This window comes from Eurosta solidaginis, chromosome 4 (genome assembly GCF_040869045.1).
Source record: "Eurosta solidaginis isolate ZX-2024a chromosome 4, ASM4086904v1, whole genome shotgun sequence".
Taxonomy (NCBI): domain Eukaryota; kingdom Metazoa; phylum Arthropoda; class Insecta; order Diptera; family Tephritidae; genus Eurosta; species Eurosta solidaginis.
In genome coordinates, this window is record NC_090322.1 from 268,272,928 (window position 1) to 268,289,490 (window position 16,563).

At 33.5% G+C, this 16,563-nt stretch overlaps 1 long non-coding RNA gene across 1 annotated transcript in view; it reads right to left on the reverse strand.

Annotated features, from left to right (window-relative positions):
- LOC137251444 (uncharacterized) overlaps positions 1 to 16,563 on the reverse strand; it is a 124,479-nt gene that overhangs the window by 81,716 nt on the left and 26,200 nt on the right. The gene's annotated exons all lie outside the window — the stretch shown is intronic.

The window sequence follows — 16,563 nt, forward strand, 5'->3', positions numbered from 1 at the left end:
TATTTCTGCGCAAATAAAAATCTGTGAAAAAGTTGTGAAAATTGTGAAAATCAAAAAAAATTAACAAAAAATTTTTTTTAATTTTAAATAATTTTTAAAAATTTTAAATAATTGAACTGTGAAAAAATGGTGAAAATTATGAAAATCAATAAAAAAATTAATAAAATTAATTTTAACAACATTGAACAATGCCTTCATTAAGATTTAATATTCCTCGGAGGTGTCTTCGCAGTTTTTATACATTTTATTGTGACAATTTTAAAACCCACTATACCAGTAATGCTCCAATTGCTCGTGCTCTCCGTGAGTTTAACTCTATCAGTACTGTTGTAAATCTAGACTTTTCTGCTCCAAAAGCGAAACTGCTAAATATGTTAAAATCTGCTTTCTAAGTACTATGTATTATTTTTCAAATAACTATCTCTTAACTTTAGTTTGTATCATAGTCTGTAAGGATTTAAGTACATTGACTAAGTGAAATAAAGAAAGAAAGAAATAAAGAAAGTGCTCCGCTCCTGGGGCAGATCCAGGATTAACTTTCTTTTCGTTTCCGGCCGATCCCAACCTATTAAGAAAATGGATGGATAATTTAAAAATTTCAAACCTGAAGAAGAAGGAGAACTTTCTATGTTCCCTTCACTTCAGGCCTGAAGCCGTATGGTCAAACAAAAGGTTGAAGGAGAATACAGTTCCTACTGCCAACTTAGGTAAGTATAAATTTTTTTTATTTTCGAATTTTTATGTGATAATTTAGATTGTGTAAATTCAGTAAAATGGTTAATAATGTTTTTGGGACAGCACATCGCGCGCGTAGATTAATGATGGGTGAAGGATTTGAAAAATCTGCTGCCGGCTAAAGATAGAATTAAAATATTTTGCTGAAGCAATAGATAACCCACCTAAACCATTTTTAGCTATTTTGGGTGGTGTTAAAGTAGCACATAAAATTCTATTGATTTCTAATTTAATGATATATTGTTGATAAACTTTCACGAAATTCTTTTACTCTTGCTGGATCAGCCTTCACATTCGCGTCGCTGGCATCAAGACCTTTTCCCTCCTCCTCAATATACATACGTTGATTCCTGGTTATTTTACCCTCTTTTATGCGAACATTGAAGTCAACTCAAATTAGCTCACTTTTACCATTTAAATACAAACTTTCAATGCTTAATTTGTTAAACGCAATTTTACCGCCCTTATTACTTTTTCTTTTTTTATCACAAGATAATCTTTCTTGAATATACATAAATAAAACATTTTCTGATCATATTTCAATAGTTTTGGCTGAAAATTTTGAATAATTTTTGAATACGATTATGATGCATTTATTCCTCATATCTCATTCAAAATAAGATACTACATAATAACCTTATTTCATCGGGGGAAGAAAGCACGTGAAAGTGAGCTATATATTCAGAAAGCTGAATGAAAAATGATAAAAATTTTGTTAAAAAAATACATTTGATTCAAATATGATTCCAAAATGTGATTGATTAAGTTTTGATTATCAAAAGTATTCATATTTGATTATTTATTTTGTTCAATTGTATCATAACTATTATTTAGTCAAAAAAAGTAATCAAATTGTATTGAAATGTAGGGAAATTCAAATTTTAATCACCTAAATACTGAGTGGAAAGTTATATATTCAAATTTGTGTTTGTGTGAGAAAAAACATAAATATGTAGATATGGTACAACTGAATAAAATTTTTTCGAGACCTCTTGGCATAAGCTTCAAATTTAGAGGCGGATTTTTCCTACTTTTTTTCGACCCAGTCTAATGTGCACATATATATGTGGGCAAAAGTCATAAACGCTTAATTTCACAATATTAAATTTTATAGGTATTAAATAAACATTCTATAACCATATTTGGACTAATGAATTTGAAAATGGTGTTTGGGTTTATTTGACTTTTATATTCGAAATTTGAAGCGTTTTCTACATTCATTTTACATTATTTTACACTTTGGCTCTTATGACTTGTGATCACAGATATATGTATTTGCAGCACATACCACATAATTACACAAAATTACATTAGGTTGATCCAAAATAATTTTTTTGATTTTTGGCTGAAGTTGGTTGTTTTGAAATCAATCAATTTTATCTTTGCACATACCCAATAATATACACAGAGAGAATTTTTTTTTAAATTTTGATAAAAAATATCATCATCACATGATTAAAAACGTTAAAATTGTATGTATTATATATTCATATTTTTTAACACATTTTATTAATCTTTTCATCATATCTGATATTTTTTTAAAAATTGTACTTTACTCATTTTGGAAAAAATTTTGATTACTTTTCACACTAATTTTATGATCAAATTTAATAACAACAGGTATAAGCAATAACTAACTTGACCGATATACACACACGAATATCCAACATCATCTATGATCATCAAACAGAAATAACAATTTTAGTAAATCATTCTTTAAATTAAACTTGTTTAAATTTTAAACTAAATTATTCAAATGGTGGGTGGGTATGTATATGAGGATTTCAATATCAAAATGCAATAAAGTGCAGGTAAAAATGTTCATAATTTCTTGATATTCTCGAAAATGTTCGATTGTAATTATTGCGTTTTGAAATGAACTTCCCCTATACATAAATACAAAAAAGAAAGTATATTTTAGTAATTTTATTTGCGTGAGTATAGTAGAACGTGTTTATAAATATAAAATTTTTCTGGAAAATAAATTATCTGAAATTCTAACTCTTATTAAATATATTTTATGCATATATTATTACATATAAATATATATTATTATAAATTATACGTTGATGCGAGTATTATTTTATATTTATATATTTGTATTTTTATATTTATTTATTCAGTATGACGGAAATTACTTTGGCAGTCTACCTTATATTTGGTATGTAATAAGTGAACTACATTCCAAGATTTTTTATGGTTCATTTAAATTTTTTGCATAGAATTCTTTTCATTTCCAAAATTCTTTATTTGATTTCTGTTTGGGATTTTTTTATTCATCTTTTATTACAATATCTTTTTTTTTTGTTGCATATTTTATTTAAAAATAAATTATTAAATTAAATTATTTACATTATTTTCATTTATTTATTTTTTTATTTTTTGTAATTGAGTTACTTATTGGCCGTTAAAAATATATATCAGTTTTATTTTTCTTTGAGCTTAAGGCCTATTTTTATAAATAAAACACTTGATTTTGTGTTAAATTATTTAATTTATTCGATATTTCGACCTTAGTCTAAGGTCATCATCAGGACTGCAAGAAACAATACAAAAACACTAATAAATTTATCAAATATTAACATTTTTGACATAAGTCATTTTCACATATAAACAACATATAAAAAATATAGATATATTTAACATAAATCATCAGCACAACTTACGTTTTAAGCAATGCTTTAAAGACTAAAATGCGAAAACAAAATAAATTAAGGAATAGCCGACGAATCAAACAAAGAGTGTGCATAAACAAATGAAGTCCCGTAATTGTAAACAAAAATTTTATAAAAACAATAATACATTAAGCGGCGAAAAAACAGCATGCAGAAAAATTGATCACAGCAGTGTAGTGTTGTTGTTGGGAGAGCTCAAGAGTGGCTTTTGTGCTTTATTATTAGGTTGCGGTAGGCGTAGGCACAGTGTTCAGTGTCTGCCTTAAAATTCATACGTTTATTATTAGGGGTGTCAACTATGTGTATCATTTCTAACGTGAAGCGTTTATTATAATTTTTCTCCTCTTCTAAAATGGTGACGTTCTCAAAATCCGGGTAGTATTTTCTAGGGTATCCTTAATGATATTGATGTCTCCATCAGCGACACATTGTACCACAACATAATATAATAATAAAACGGCATTAACAGCACATTGTAAAGACACAGGCCACTACCCGGATTTTGAGAACGTCACCATTTTAGAAGAGGAGAAAAATTATAATAAACGCTTCACGTTAGAAATGATACACATAGTTGACACCCCTAATAATAAACGTATGAATTTTAAGGCAGACACTGAACACTGTGCCTACGCCTACCGCCTAATAAAGCACAAAAGCCACTCTTGAGCTCTCCCAACAACAACACTACACTGCTGTGATCAATTTTTCTGCATGCTGTTTTTTCGCCGCTTAATGTATTATTGTTTTTATAAAATTTTTGTTTACAATTACGGGACTTCATTTGTTTATGCACACTCTTTGTTTGATTCGTCGGCTATTCCTTAATTTATTTTGTTTTCGCATTTTAGTCTTTAAAGCATTGCTTAAAACGTAAGTTGTGCTGATGATTTATGTTAAATATATCTATATTTTTTATATGTTGTTTATATGTGAAAATGACTTATGTCAAAAATGTTAATATTTGATAAATTTATTAGTGTTTTTGTATTGTTTCTTGCAGTCCTGATGATGACCTTAGACTAAGGTCGAAATATCGAATAAATTAAATAATTTAACACAAAATCAAGTGTTTTATTTATAAAAATAGGCCTTAAGCTCAAAGAAAAATAAAACTGATATATATTTTTATTTTTTGTTCAAAAACTTTTTATAGCTGTACTTATTTTATTTATTATATTATTCCAATTTTTTTTATTTATATTTTTCAAGTTTTTTTATAATTTTATCATTTTCCTTTTTGATTATTATTATATTATTTTAATATTTTAATTTATTTATTTTTTGTTCAAGTTTTTGTTTATTATTTTATTTTTTTTATTTATTATATTACTTACATCTATTTTTTTTATTTTGTTGCATTGTATAATTTTTCGTTTTTTACTTAAATTTATTATTTTTTATTTGAAATTTTACTTATATTTATTTTTTGTTGTATTTTTTTATTACTTCTAAAAAAATTGAAGGATATGACGGTAGACCTGCACACTACTTTGTAGAGATGGAAAAGTTTAAGAGGGTATGCTGCATAACTGGCTGCACTTCGCGAGTTGGAGTGGTTCTCCACGCTTTCCCAAAGGCAGAAGAAGCTAAGCGATCTTGGGTTCTGGCCTGTAATATGCCAATATCTGCCATGAGTACGAAACATTTGTATATTTGCGACCTATACTTCGAAAAGGATACAAAAATGGGAAGGAATGGGCTACGTACCCGGAACGTAGAAATCAAAACAATTTTGATTTTTTCCGTAAGAACGTGTCAGCTGATCGCTCTCTCACTAGACAGAGTTGCCTAGTAAACTTTTGTGCGCTAATTTTTGACATTTTGCAATTTTATGCAAAAACGCCTAATTAAAGTTTGAAAAATTGTGGAAATAATTCGAAATAATTATGTAAAAGTGCTGATTATAAATATTTAATCTATTTATACTTATTTAATATGTATTCCGGCCTTTTACAATATCAAAAATTAAATTGGAAAAAGTTGATGTTTCCATAAGCATACATGCAAAATGGTCAGTGGCAACAGTGCTTATCTGTAAACAATACACACACAAATATGTTATGTACATGTACACGGACGCACACATTGATTCCTACGGGCTTGAGAGTTCGGTCAAACGTGCTTCGTACGACAAACGTGCTTACGTACGGCACACGTCGGTGGGTAACTGCCGCATTACTCTCTAAAAATCCAATCAGTGTATTTCTGTGCTTAAATTATGTTAAAAATTGTGTTAAAGTTTTTGGTGTGGTGGAAGTGACCTACTAGAATTTTGTTACGCTCCGCTGCTTTCCACCAAAGTTTGCGCCTGCAACATCTTTATTTTCGATAATATTTGACTTTACCAAGTGAATGCAATGTATGGTTTACGTGCGGTGTTACTACACAAAGCTTTTCAAATGTAAAACGAAGGAAAAAGGTAAATTATTTTAATATAAAACAAAGTTATCTTTAAAAATGAAAGATTTTTGCAAAGCAATAATGATTATACGGTCATACGGCTGTGTGGAAGTAAGTATTTCGGAAAAAGTGTATCACACAAAGAAGCATAGATATCGCATAGCAAATATGTATAAAAAATAATGAATAAATTCCCCCTATTATGCGAATAAATTTAAATAAATTTTGTTTAAATATTTATCTAAAGTGCATAATTTCGCGGGTTCACCGCTTCATATTTTTCATCTTTTAGATGGATATGCTTATTTTATTCTTGCCATGATTTTATGCGGCAATTTTGCTGTTGCGGCTGAAGAGTTTCTAGTTTGCCCTCTTATGGCATAAATTCGCACTAACACGTCGATGTCAAAATTTGCATTTGTTGCGCTAATTTTATAATATAATATACAAAAGAAGGTTGCGAACAGTCTTTCCAGAATAGTATGGATGACTTAAATAGCCTTATTGATGAAAACAGCTAGAATTTAGTTAATTCTAGCAATTATTTAATTCCCTTTTTTGTCTCCCGTTTTATGAAAGCTGGAAGCGGCAACACTTTTGACAGCCGACAACTTTGCCAGCCCTTCGTATTCGATTGTATTCGCCATTCGTATACGTAAATTTGTATTTATAAATGGATATATGTGTTCGTACATACATATGTATATGTTCAATGGCAGCTGACACATGTCCATATGTACATATGTATATTTAAATGCAACCATGCAACTACCCCCAATCCCAATAAAACGCTTAATTCGTATTGTTTGCGAATAAAATAATTAAATTTTTATTTATTATAAGTACATACATACATATGTACTTTATGCAATGTATGTAAATTTTAGTGACCAATAATATGGTTTGCCTTCGGCGAAACGCAAATCTAGTAGATCTTCACCTGATTAAAGAAATTGATTGAAATTTTTGAAATGTTCTTTTATTTTAAGTATTATAATTTGATAGATCAGAACTATTTTCAATTGACAATATTTTTATATATATCAAAACTAAATATCAAAGAAAAGTATATTAAAATATTTGACATAAATTATAAACATATTTAGGTATTTGAAAGTTGATATATGTATGTACAAGTGTATATTGTTGTATACAAATTATATAATTTATTATATATTTGTTGCATAAATATCGGTCATGCTATGTTGCATGAAATTATATTTTCAAACCATGTAAATTTTGGTTGCCATTATTAAGATTTGCCTTCGGCAAAACGCAACACCTCCCCCTGATTAATTAAATTGTAATATGGTATAATTTATTTATTTAAATTAAAATTTTCAATATTGCATAAATATTGAACATAAATTTGTACAAAAGTATTAACATGCTATTTTGCATGAAATCGCATTTTGTAAGCATTTGTACAAAAGTTAACAAAACTTCAAAAAGCTCAAATGCAGAAAATAACTCAATGTCTCAATGTCACTCATTTTGACTTATTCTCTACTTAATTTTCGTCAGGCGAAACAAAAAATATGAGACAAGAAATTACGAAAAATAGGAAGAGACGGAATGGCCGAGCCCAAGAAGTAGGTACTGGGTACATTGGCAAATTGCAATTCTGCCCGACATTGTCAGCTGGTGTCTCTTATTATCTATCCTCTTTGTCTATGGCAACAACCAATAACAACCAAAGTTGAGTTAGGACGAAGTTGGGTTATTATCAGGGGACGTACGATTGTATTCGCCGGATACCTAAATGAGATCGCCGGATTTCATTCAACAACATTAACTTTAAAAGCGCTTTTCTGAAAATTGTCTTTGATTGCTATTTTTTGTTGCCACATACAACATATAAAATCGTTTTTAATTCATTTTATTTTATTGTATAAATAACAAAAACGCCTTAAAAGATAAATTTTTTATTACATATAAAAGGTACTTGTTTTCAGTCATTTTAACAATTATTTTTCTTTTGTTTTCTTTGAGCTCGAATCGAACCTCACATAAATTACTATATCATTTTTCTTAGTTATACATTTTCGCGTTCATTTTTTTTAGCATATTTATTTGCAGTTCAATATTATGACAGGAAAAGTTATTAAATTTTAAATAATCTTGGGTTATCAGTATTCCTTTTAATGTATCAGTTTCCAGACGGTTTCGGATTTTTGTTTTGTTTAAATTTATTTTAGAAAAAATTCATTCTACATTCCCTGAGGAGTGTGGCAAGCACATTAGATCTGCAACGAATGCACATAAATTAGAAAAAGCGTATATAAAGTGTGCTCTTTTGATAGTAGAAATAGTTTTCAAAAAAAACTTCTGGGGGAACCTTAGAAATGTCTTCAAAATATGTCTAAAATTCTAAAAACTTTAATTTCCTATACTCGCTATCAATATCCTGCACAATTTTCTGATCGATTGTCTGCAAAAAATGTTGCAAGACCATATGCAAAGAATCATTTTTTTTTTTTCAGCAACTTCTTTGGGATCCATGAAACTTAAGTTTTGTAGAACAACATTGTTAAAAACAAAACGCTTTCTAATTTGATCACACATTTCAATATAAAAAATAATACGATCTTGTCTATCGCATAAGCTCCTATATAAATCTGATCACTTTGCAATATATTTGAAATGTTTTTATAATCTATAATTTCTATGTTGTCTAATGTAATACATTCCGGCTTTACAAAATTAAACAATATACTTAAATAAAGTCGTTTTATTTCTGAATACATATTATGTACTTGAAGCCCATCACTCTGGAAAATTGTATTAACTTTATTAATATTTTGATGGATATATTTCAGGATGGAGAGATAAATTTCATTCATATCATTCTAGTTATCAACAATTGTTTTTGCACTGTCTATTTTGTCAACATTAACAGCGAAGTTAAAAAATATTTATAATGACTCATAAAGTTCTAATACTCTGTATACTACTGCCTCTAGGGATAGCCAGCGAATTTGACATGGATGTAGCATATTTCCAATTCCAATAGCGCAATTATATTTTTCAATTGAGTAGGTACTTCTCTGAGAACTGTTGGAAACGTATGTTTCTATACTGCTGGGTAGCTTTAAGCAGGCATACGAAGAGCAAAGTGCCAAGGAATGATATATACATTTAAAAGTAATTAAGTTAGGAATTTCTTTTTCTAAAATTCGTGCGACTGAATGCTTCGAGCCGGTCATGTTATTAGCTCCGTCTGCAGCAAAAGCTAGCAAATTTTTAGTATAAGGTATACATTGTTCAATAAAGCTTGTAGGTATCTCAATTTTAGATATATGCAATTTCTTGGTGTTTGAATATTTAAAATAAATCTTACATAGAAGGCAGGCTTAAATCGTCATTTTTCATTACAAAATCGTCCAAGCGTCATTCTAGTTGAAAATCGTCAATATGACGACGGCGTCGTCAATCTGTCAACGCTGGACGCGTATGGAGCAGATAGGAACATAAAGTTTTAGTTCACTCGACCATTTTTTGGAGCGACTCTTCAACGGTCATCAGCTGGATCAAGTCTTCACAACGTCGATATAAACCATTCGTAGCGCATCGAGTGGCAGAGATTCTTGGCACGACGGAGCCCCAAGATTGGCGATGGATCTCAACTCTGGACAATGTCGCGGACGACGCTACACGCCGTGCTCAAGACATCGACTTGCCACCACATCGCGTTGGTTTACAGGACCTGCGTTTTTAAAACAAGCAGAAGGTTTTTGGCCGCAAGATGTTGGTGATCGCAACGATCCTGTTGCAACGTTCGAAGTCTTTGGGGCCGCCCCCTTCTCATAGCTACCAGCTCGGCCTTCATCGATATCAGTCGTTTTTCGTCGTATATGCGTTTAAAAAGAACAACTGCGTGGGTTCTAAGATTTATCAAGCGTGTGTGCCATCAATCCGATCCAAAGGAACAATTCGGTTTAACCAGCTCGGAGTTAAATTTAGGTGAGAAGCTACTATGTCGCCAGGCTCAAGCTGCCTTTTATTCCTCAGAGATACGCCACCTAAAGGAGAAGCAGATGGCGCCTACTCATAGTACGATTCGAAGCCTATCGCCGATTTTGGATAGCGATGGGGTTATGCGTGTAGGTGGGATAATCGAAGCTGCAAGTTGTTTATCCTTCGAGGCGGTTCATCAAATTATCATGCCTGCGAAGCATGCGATTACCACGCTTGTTGTCCGCGATTACCACCAGCGTACGAGTTTACTTGCAAATCCTCTTATTTCCAACCCTCTGCTAAGTTAGAATCACTAAACTGTTGAATAAATAACTCCAATATTTAATAATGCAAAATGGCCTTTATTAAAGTACTTCACAATAACACTCAAACTTTGCAACTTAGCTTGCTTAGTAATAGAGTTGGGTCGTTTCGTTCTGAACTTGTTCAATTGACCGGGTCTCTCAACTGAACAAGTGAACTAGATCTTCGATTTCGGTTCTATTTGTTCTTTTAGTTCATTTGTTCCTTTAGTTCGTTTTATCTAATGTTATTCTTTCTCACTTCTCGTTCGCGAACATTGTAAATTCATACATACATACGCAGAAATTCTGAGCACGAATGTCGATGATGCCACTTTGTGTGTGGCACTGCTACATCAATATACATATGTATGGACTAATTATGAAAAACATATTTTGTAAGAAACTAATTACATTTATTAAACTTGAAAAGATCATATTTACAATTTGTGTCTGTACTCTTTCAATTTCCTGGATCTTCCGAAATTTGTAACTTTTTTTGAAGTTAATTAAACATATATGTATATATTAACTTATTTATTCATAACATATTTAAAAATACCTACACAAAGCATTGCTGCATACACACCCTCATCTATACTTGTTGGCTTTTTTCGCGGGTGAAAGCAGCAGTGAACAAATTTGCTTGAAAACAAAAAAGAACAGATGAACAAAAAGAACAACTTGTTCGTTCATCAGAAAAAGAACTAAAGAATCGAATCTCTGAAATGAACGAAAAAGCAGAACTCTACTTAGTAACCAAACTGATTGATAGCTCAAATGAAACTCTACTATCAAAATAATACTGCTATTGCTCGCTAGATAGCGTCTGAATCGAAACTTGCCCATAGCGCCTCTACCACTGATGCTTTTATACTCTGTGATTTCTTCGTGGCATCTTCTAGGCGCTTCCAGAATTTTACTTAGTTATAAATTTCTCAGCTACAACTACAGATGTATAATTTCTCATTTGAGTAATACTTGCACAAATTATTGCCCTCTCTTGTGACAACTCAGATAAGATATATGCATGTGTTTGTGCATTGACTCTCCGCTGCTCGTATACATACATGGTACATATGTGTAGACGCAATTATTATTTCGTTTATGTAGATACATAATGATTGAATTATTGATATGAATTCACGTCACTGCTTAGTGTTTAAGCCGCCTCCAACAATATTCAGACGGCGGCGAAAATCCTATGCGCAGCCGTGCGCGGCGAGTGGAAAGGCGCCAACTCGCATTCACTACAATCGTCATCCACAATAATTGCAACGAACCAGTCTAGCACTATTACTCGGCAACCGCGGACGCGCTTCTTTTGTATAGTTATATACACTACATTTATATTAAATTCTTTTAAACATACGTGTTTATTTCTGAAGTTGAAATTGAATTATGATAATTAAAGTTTGAAATTTAACTGTGTAAATTGAATTTGGAAAATTATAACGTTTTCGAAAAAACTAAAACAGCCCTTTTTATTTAGTGAAGTAGTGCAGCGAAGAAAGACCAAGTGAGTATTCACTTTTATTCATGGTCCTTCGCAGCCATCTTTGGCCCGCCCTAAAAATTACAAACAAAAATTATAAATTTAAATCGCGCTTTTCGTTTTCGTTCGCCAAAAAACAAAATAATAAAAAATTTAAAACAAAACTACACAAAAGTGTGAAAACAGTGGTTATATATACATACAAAAAAACATATACGAAATAAAAAACGAAAAAAAAATAAAAAATTTTTTTCCTGTAAACTGTGCTTTTATACAAAAACACAAAAAAAATATCTAGAAAGGAAACCTCATTTACACAGTTTCAAAGTGCTTTGTTGGAAAAGAAGAAAATATGCACTTATACATTTACCAAAAACAAAAAAATTGCTGGAAAAAGAAAAAAAAATCGAAATTTCTTAAAAAAAAATTGCGGGCGCATCATATATAAGTGCCGATATACATACGTATTAATACAAGCAACTGCATATATTTACAAAAAAAAGTTTGCGAAAATTATTTTTTGGTGCGAAAATTATTTTACAATACAACACAATACAAAACAATCACAAAATCATCTAAAAACCAGCTTTACAAGCAGCAGCAACAACAGCCAGCTAATCATCAGCAACAATCAACAACAACACAATAAGGAGCAACATAATACAGGAATCGGTGAGTAGGCAGTTTTTTATTTTTCATAAAAAATATATAAAAAATAATAAAACTTTTTTTCCACAAAAGTTATATTATTTTTGTAAACTGCAAAAACATATATATATATATATATATATATCCACATATATACATGAATATTGCGGAAATTTTCTTACCGTTGGTTTTACTGCAACTTTTTTGCAACCAAAAATTGGTAGAAAATATTCCGCTATACCAATAGGCAAAATCCGCCAATTATATATACATATGTATATATATGTATACATATTTCTAGTGGTATTTAACCAACAAAAAATTGCAGTTTACTGGCCTACTCAGACACACTGTGCAAGAACAACATCAGCAAAAACTTCTTCTACAGCTGAGTTTACCCCGTTGTTCGCACAGAGCGTTGAACTTGTCGATACAGTTCAACTTCTTCCAAGTCATTTTTTCTTGCAGCATATATAAAAATCATAATATTCATACTTACATACTTACATACATGTGCAAATAATTTCAGGTTGCTTTTCCAACATTCCTATTTCTCCACTCAGAGAACATCATACGTGTTTACTCGTTCAAGTCGCTCTTCCAGCGACATTCTCCCAGCACATATAGCTACATTAGCAACGAGAGCTGGGTACTGCTGATCAAAGTTCTCAACCTCTCTCATATTTGCAAGTTTTTCATCTTTCTTTGTTGCACTCTCCCAACAGTGCAATCAAGCGCACTCAGCTTCACAAAGAAACGCGACATTAAAGCGACGAAGAAGCGAATCAAAACAAACTCTTCTGTTTGTAAACATAAACAGAGAAGCTCATCTGATTCACGTGCACACGTTCGCACAAACAAACATATATACATACGTTTGTATATTGCGCATGTACGTTTGTACTTATTCTGTCGTACAAAACTAAGTTTGAGATATTTTCGTCCCTATAGGAACTTTCAAAAAAAAATATCCATACAAACTTCAAGTACATACTATTATTTTCTAATAATATATACATACCTATATATACCAGTAATTTACAAATACACGTTTATTTCCACACGTATATTTACACGTATATATAAGTGAAAAGTGTTTGTGATTTTTTTTTTAATGTTATATTTTTTGTTTTTACAAAACATTATACATACTATTGAAATCCGAATTTCGCGGATTTAAATTATATAAGAAACGTCCCGTTGTCCGTGCTTGACTCCATTTAAAAAAAAAAAAAAAAAAAAACACAAACACCGCCACCAATTTAAATTCCCTTTTTTAAGTTTCTGTGGCACGAAGAGTTTTCCATCTTCGAATTTTGCGAACGTTCTCTGAGCGGACAAATATTTTATTGGGTTTTTTTTTTTTGGTGAAAACCCAAAAGTTTGGATAAAATGCCTCCCAGTCCCCCAAAAATGTCCGAAACCGGGACAAAACCAAAAGGTGGCCCAAAGGAAGAAACGGTCAAGGAAAGGTCAACATCCCCTTGCCGGAAATCCAAATCAGTTGACCCATCCGCGCAAAAGTTCATCGCGGAAAGTGACAATCTGATGAGATACTGTGCAAAATTCAACGAAGCACCGATTCAGGATCACACTGAATCGCATCTCATGATAAAGGACAAATCACTAGATGATTATTGGGCACGACTTCAATCGGTTTACGATCTGGTATTTTCGAAACCAGACGAAAGTTTCCCTGAAGACTTCAAGAATTCAGTACAAGGCAAACAATGCGCCTGCCTTGATACGTATGAAGTGACAAAAGCAAAGATTGCCGATCAACTTTCCTTGATTAAAATGATGGCAACGCCGAGTCCACCACCCCGCGTGGACCAACCCCCGGCTGAGGCAAATATTTACCTCAAAGTCCCAGCATGCGACACGGAGACCTTTTATGGTGGCTATGAAGAATGGCCCGCTTTTCGTGATATGTTCACAGCGGTGTACATTAACCACCCAAGGCTCTCCCGTGCTCAGAAATTGTACCATCTCCGGTACAAAACGCAAGGCAAAGCCGGCTCCATCGTGAAGCAATATGCGTTGAGCGATGATAACTTTGACCTTGCCTGGGAAGCTTTACGGTCACGATACGAAAACAAGCGGATCCTGGTTGACAACCAGATCAAATCCTTACTGACTCTTGCCACTATTCCATCCGAAAACAGTGAGCAACTTCAGAAATTGCAAAATACAATCAACAACTGCCTATCCGTCCTTCACTCCCAAGGAGTTACGACAGCAGTTGGAATCCGATTCTGGTGTACATTTGTTCATCAAAGCTCCCCGAAACAACCCTGTCACTTTGGGAACAATCTCTCTCTTCTCGAAGAGATCTACCCTCATGGTCACAAATGAACGACTTTCTCACCTCGAGATATGAAGTCGTTGAAAGGGTCAATAGGCTTCAACCAAGCAAACAAAAACCAGTCGGTCATCAAAATTCTGCGCAAAACAGGTCCTTCAACAGGACGCAAACCCTTGTGGCAGAATCTAAAAAGGAAACTTTCCAATGTTGCAACTCCCCGCACCTTATTAGATTCTGTCCACAATTCAAGCGAATGTCTGTGCAAAACCGGACAAAATTCGTAAAACAAGCTAAGCTGTGCACAAACTGCCTTAGCAGCACTCATATCATCAATGAGTGCACGAGCAAGTGGTCATGTTCGACATGTCATCAACGGCATCACACGCTGTTGCATGCGAGCCCACAAGCTCAACGTTCCACCCCGCGAACGAATGCACCAAACGTGCAGCACACAACTGCTGAGTCAACACCTCCCGTTCGACAAACGCAGAATAGCTCCGATTCTAGCGAGCTACCGTGTTGTTCAAAACATGCACCGGTTCAATCATTGCATGCAGCCAATGATAACCAAATTCTCCTTCCTACTGCTATGGTCGCAGTCAAACACGAAGGGGAATTATTTCAACTGAGAGCCCTTATTGATCAGGGCTCGGAAAGAACTTTCATTTCCTCGAAAGTTCAAAAACGGTTGAAACTTCCATTCGAACATTCAAAGTTCGAAATCTCTGGCATGGGTGGACAAGTCGTACAAAAGTCCTCCAAGCTTTGTCCTTTGACACTGGTTGCATCCAAGGCCATGAAAAGGATAAAGGCTCATGCCATTGTGTTGCCGCAGCTAACAACAAATCTACCAACATCCACCATTAGTCGCAAAATCTGGCAGCAGTTCAAACTCCCTGAGCTCGCTGATCCCAGTTGCCACATACCGGGTCATGTCATGGCAGCGACATACTTCCACAAATTCTGCTGGAAGGGACCAAAAAATGTGTGCGGTAGCATCCTTGCGCAACAAACCATTTTTGGTTGGGTTCTCAGTGGTCCAATAATTGAAAATGTTGTGTCATTCTCGACACAAGTCCAAGCGTCAAACGAGACACTCAGTTCTCAACTGAGAAAATTTTGGGAAGAGGAGGAAATTCCACAACCTCCACAGATATCGCCCGAGGATCAAGCGTGTGAGCAGATATATGCAAGAACCACAACACGTGCACCAAACGGTCGATACATTGAGCGACTTCCATTCAAGGAAGAGTTTCCTGAAAAACTTTCCCTCGGCAAATCCGGCCCGGCTGCTCTGCAGCAGTTTTTCAGCATGGAGCGATCGCTTAAGAAAAAGGGGGAGTTAGGTACAATGTACAACAACGTGTTGCAAGAATATCTCGACCTTGATCACATGGAATCTGCCGACCCATGCGAAATAACTTCGAGTGGCAAGGTCTTCTCATTTTACTTGCCACATCATGCGGTAGTCAAACCAGATAAGGTCACCACCAAAGTTCGTGTGGTTTTCAACGCCTCTAAAAAATCTGGGTCAGGAAAATCCCTGAATGACGTGCTATACACTGGTCCAACTCTCCAACCAGATCTCATGCTACTAATTCTACAGTGGCGCAAGCATAAGTATGTGTTCAATGGAGACATTGAAAAAATGTACCGTCAGATCCTTATACACGAGGACGACAAAGATTTTCAGCGAATCCTATTTCGCAAATCGGCCAACTCCAAGGTTAGCGATTTCAATCTGAAAACGGTTACATTCGGCGTCAATTGTGCACCATATCTCGCTATTCGTACGTTGCATCAACTATCCGATGACACGAAAGCGACATTCCCGTTGGCTGCAACAATTCTCAAGACGCAAACGTATGTCGACGACATCCTATCCGGAAGTCATACCATCGATAACGCCACTGAATCACTCGTTCAAGTGATAAACGCCCCAAAATCAGCTGGTTTCATACTAAAGAAACTAACGGCTAATCACCCGGCTATATTAGAACAGTTTCCGAAGGAGGATCTTCTAGACTCCAACTTCTTAAAATT